Source organism: Papilio polytes, unplaced genomic scaffold (genome assembly GCF_000836215.1).
Source record: "Papilio polytes unplaced genomic scaffold, Ppol_1.0 DF823288.1, whole genome shotgun sequence".
Taxonomy (NCBI): domain Eukaryota; kingdom Metazoa; phylum Arthropoda; class Insecta; order Lepidoptera; family Papilionidae; genus Papilio; species Papilio polytes.
This window is the reverse complement of record NW_013525916.1, coordinates 1,385,573-1,391,405: the sequence shown is the minus strand read 5'-3', so window position 1 is coordinate 1,391,405 and position 5,833 is coordinate 1,385,573.

Below are 5,833 nucleotides of genomic sequence, written 5' to 3'. Positions count from 1 at the left end.
GACCGATTTTGATAATTCTTTTTATATCCGAAAGATAATGCTTGCAGGTGGGTCCAATTTTTTTGGTTGATTTTTGGAATCTAAGACTACGACGTAGTTATATCGATAATGTTTAGGAGGAATTATTTAGTAGTTTGTGATTTATGCTACATTTTAATTTTTAATGGTATTAATTAAATTACCTAATAAGTAAAAGTATGAAAGAACTGAGTAGGCTAAGTCTATCCTAATGAAAAGCCGCAGAAGTGCTGACCGTTTCAAATATAATTGTGTTCACGGAATAAAAATTACCAACCCCATTCCATTCTAATTAACAACACTTCATGTTTCATTTCAAATAAACTTGGCCAATTCATACATTATTTTTTTTTTAAATTACAAGTAAGATGTACTTTGAATCAATCTTCTATTCTGACACACAGTAAAATTTATGATTTAGTAAACATTATATACAACTAGCTGTTCCCGTGCGGCTTCATCCGCATGAAATTATATGCACTTTATTTTTTGTTTACATTTGTCGAATTCTTTGCTTCCTTGATGTTGGCAGCTTGCAATTTATGATTCCTTTCCCACGCCAAGGATTTTTCTAATTTGGTTACCCCCAAGTTTAATAGCGTGAAAGTTTATTGCCTGAAGCGTGTTGTAAATCTAGGGCTTTTTATTAAAGAAGGTATTATTCAAAAATATTCTGTGATTGCTGACATCCTGCGCCACAAAGTAGTGTGTGTTTATGCTTTATTATTTTATTATAGATTAAATATAGACCGTTTTTCCAAATTATACTGTATATCCTTGCAAATACCCTTAAATTTTATTATAATAGTGTGTTAGCCTGTAAGTGTATATGCTATTATGTTTTCAGTTATATATATTTCTTCTCATTAAACATAACTTGTTTCATGTGACACGCTGGCTTCTTACTGTAAACTAGCTGTTCTCGTGCGATTTCATCCGCATGAAATTATGAATATTTTATTTTATTGTTTACATTTGTCAAATTATCAATTACAAATGATATGACATGACGACACTTTTGCTACCTTGATGTTGGCAGCAACTTATGGTCTCTTTCCTACATTAGGATTTTCATCCAAAATATTTACCCCTAAGTTTAACGGCGTTAAAATATATAGCCTAAAGCGTGACGCAAGTGTGGGGCTTTTTATTAAAAAAAATAGTAATTCATAAATATGCTGTAATTGCTGACATCTTAGGCAACAAAGAAGTGTGCGTTTACGCTTTATTATAATAGTATAGATATAGATAGTATAGATAAATAAATAACACACTGAACATATTGTACTGTACTGACAATGAAGGTTATTATATTTATTTTAATTTTTAAGTCGTAATAAAACTTATTTTCCCAAAGACGGATGTTATCAATAAAATGCTTCCATCACAGAGAAAGTTTGGCAAAGACATTCCCTCCAGTCGTGGAGGAAAGAGTCGTTATTAACTTGAAACTATTACAAGGGTCGATTTACTCGCGACCCCTAGTGTGGGTCGCTATAGATTGATAGGCAGTGGTTTCCACTCGAACGTTTCATTCATTTAATGTTATAAATGGTCAACATACTCTGAGCGGAATTGACGCAATCATTACTTCACTTATAATAATTCAAGAAGAAGAATAGTACAAAAAATAACGTCTTTAGATTTATCACATAGTCGCCTTTTTTAAGTAATTGAAAGCGACCGTAACTCAGATAACTACGTCAATTTATGAATCGACTAGACGTTAAAATAAGTCATTTATTTCGTTCACTTGAGTTGTAGTTGTATTTTAACATGTGCAGTTTGTTTGTATTTTGACAAAGTTTTCAGTCGGTCGGTGGCTTGGCTCACTTTTGTCACTGCATATAATGCTGCTCTGCGGTTATAATCCGTGAAATCCGTCCATAATCCGCCTCGCGTATTCTCAAGTATTTGTGAGCTTCTGAAAAGGGGGAGAAGTGGTACATTTTTCTCAGACATGCCAGATTCTGATTTTTAAGAGAGAAACAGTAGCTGTCGATGTAAGCTACCGCTAAACTCAGATGAGTAGCGATTAAATGCAGTTATATTTTTCAATTTTTAACACTTATAACGCTCACGTAGTAGTTTTAAAAGTAATGAGTGTCTTTAAAAATCATATTCATACTAATACTTATACTTATCTTACTAACATTATAAATGCGAAAGTTTAGATGGATGGATGGATGTTTGTTAGAGTTTGTAGCCTTAACTACTGAACGGATCTCGATGAAATTAATATGGGATAGTCTGGAAGAACACATAGGCTACTTGGTTTTGTTTTTTTAATACCACGCGGATGGAATCGCGGGCGAAAGCTAGTACTGTAATAAAGTAATAATATTCATCAAACCTTATAACATGAAAGTGAATTATCTTATGCGATTTTTAACAACAATAATATTAAATTAGTTGTTAGTTTACTATAACTGTTGTTTTCAGATGATTTGGAAAACGTTTTTTTTTTTGCATATAGAGAAACTTTTATGTACAGGCTATCGAAAGTACAGTTTTCTCGTTATCTCTATTTCAATGACAAAGCTATGAACCATTTCATATAGCATACGCAATTTATGAAATACCTGAACTTTTGATTAAATATTTTAACTTGAAAAGTTTATTGCTTCCACAACGTTCAGCGCAACATAACAAAGTCTGACCAAAACCAAGCGACTATAAAATTGGTTACGCTCCGGGAATAATCAAAATGTTGTTTTAGGCAACAACGGACCGACGTGCATGAATACGTTTAGAAAATATTCCCATCTAAATTATATGAGTTAGAGGATATGTTAATTATGAAATCATCTTGCTAATATTATAAATGCGAAAGCATGGATAAATGGATGTTTGCTAGAATTTGTAGCCTAAACCGCTGAACATATCTTGATGAAATTTGGCTACTTACTTTTGATTTTTTTTTTAATTTCACGCGGATAGAGTCGAGGGCGATAGCTAATAGCTCATAGAGTGAACTTTGATATTAATTTACAAATGACTTTAAAATTGGTAAAGAACTATAAAAACATTGGTAATGAAGGATAGAAATAGACATTTATTACGAATGACAATAAACTGAATTAGTCTAGAGAACGAAAATCTAATACGACACTAGTTCGCCAAAATAGCGAACTAGATTAAAATAGCTTAAAGATGATCATGAGGTGAATATTTCCATGATACAATCTAGTTTTAAAACAAGATTCCATACCTCTTTGCTCGTTGTAGAACGTTTTCTTTATAAAACAACCTATACAGGTGATGTATATTTGCATTTTAATAATCGCTTTTACGGAGGGGTCTAAAGAAGGGTGCGACCAGACTAGAGGGCGAGCTCGCTTCTTGGCAATTTAGACGGTAAATTTGTTGGAAGTTTGCATTAAATGCAGCTTCTATAATAAGTCTCAAGAGTTCCTTGCGACGGACCACCTTCTTTACTTACAAAAGTACGCTGCTTTTGACTCGTCGCGTTTGACTTCCTGTGACAAAATGAACGCAATATTTATTTAAATCTTAACACCTTTTTATTATAGTTGTTGCTTACTAAAATAAATTAATATAAATATAGCCTATGTTGCTCAGTAATAATGTAGCCTTTCAAGGGCGAAAGATTTTTTGAAATCGGCCCAATATTATTTGAGGGATTTTAATTCATACAAAAATACAAAACTTTTCTCTTTATAATATTATTATAGATTAAGAAAATTGCGTATGTTATATTCGAATCTACTAAGTTTACGTATGTAATAGTAGTTGATTTATAAATTGAAATCAAGTAAATACAGCATTCTCAATAGAGGAAAAAAAAATTGAAATAGCTCTGATGATTTCTTGAAAAGGCCATTAGTATTTTTGTCTTAACATGTCTCAATACAATATCAATTACGTAGAAGTTGATAATAATCAACTACAGTGATAAATGAATGCGTGCAGCAATCAGATAAGAGAGTCGAGTTTAAACACGACGATATAATGTTATTATTGAACGTAATCTGATTGTTACTGGATTGAAATACACCTGTATAAATCGATTCTAGAAGTAACATTTATCTCTCATTATAAAAAAGACCATACACGTTAATGAATTTAGGATATATGATAATAATTTGTTTTAATTTTATCCATACTAATATAACAAAGAGGAAAAATTTGTATTTTGGTATGTAAAATAACTCAAAAACTACTAGTACGATTTCAAAAATTATTTCACTATTAAATTTTTAAATCAAGCGGACGAAGTTGCGAGCAACAGCTAGTATACAATAAATTGAGCAGTGGCTTTGTTTATGTTTGCTTGTAGTCGGCATAGTTTTTATATTTAAATGTAATATAAATACTCTATAGCAAAATAAACAATTAGTTTGATATTTCACAGGGTTCAATTAATTTATAACACTATTGTATTTACTATTTAAACATAAATAAAAGCTTATAGACTTCTATTAAGCTTTATTAAGCTAATAGAATATCTATTGGACATTTACTTCGGTCGTGGCTTTTACTATTGTTAATTTAATGTCAACAATGGAATAGTAACACAAAGGTAAAGTTAATCAATTGTCTTATCAGAGTTATAAAGACAATGCTCACTGTAATTACGTGAATGTGACATTAAATTAATTATTTTTCGTTGTCTTTGATTAGTGATACGTAATTAGAACTTATCTTATACGTAATGAAATTATTGCATCGATAGATGTTACATTACACATTATAGGTATACTTACTTTCGCTCGCTACTCCGTCCGCATGTAATTAACAAAAACAAAAGCAAGTAGCCTATCTGTTCTTCCAGGCTTTGCTCTACACCTATGCCAAATTTCATCGAGATCCATTCAGTAGTTTAGACTACAAAGTCTAACCAACATCCAACCATCTAAACTTTCGCATTCATAATATTAGAATGATGAAAGCATTTTTTATTTTTTATATTTATCTTTACTATTTTTACGACTTTTGTTTCATTTTTTTTTAATTTAATCAAAAAGAGAGTTCTTTTTTTAAAAAAAATTCGAGATATAGGTCGATATAGGTACGAGGTCGTAAAATTACAATTATAGTTGGCAATAACATTTCTTAACAATGTTTTCTTTCTTATATAAATCAATCTCATACAATTTAAGAAGTTATAATTTATTTTCACGCTTTTGAATCTTGACAAATTCAACTTGTATTGAAAGTTTCGAAGTCATATTATGCTTAAGAGAGCTGTTAATTATAAACTGTCGAAGTCGAGATTAACGCCTCGTAGTATACAACGCTGCATCGCATCGCATGGAATTAACAATTCCAATTTATCCGACTAACGAATACCGGGCTTGTTAAACAAAGGTATAGCGAAGCCAGTGGATTGTTGAACTTTTCTAATTAAATTTTACTTGTAAATGTTGATTAGAAACATTTGAATCGAAGAGCATCCTTATATCTATTGAATGTTGTCGGCAATTCTCGATTCTTTTGTTTTTAGACGTCATCAATACTCATAGAAAGACAAAGATTAAAATTATTAAAGAACTAGCTGTTCCCGTGCGGCTTCATCCGCATGAAATTATGAAAATTTTATATTGTTTACGTTTGTCAAACTATCAATAGCAAATGTCACAATGACATGACATGACAAACCTTGGTAATCTTGCTTCCTTGCTGTTGGCGGCAACTTATGGCCAAGAGGCCTTTTTGGATAAAAACCCTAATGTAGGATCTTTCCTACATTAGGGTTTTTTAAAATATTTACCCCCTAAGTTTAATAGTGTGAAAATATATAGCCTAAAGCGTGACGTAAGTGTAGGGCTTTTGATTAAAAAAAGGATTATTC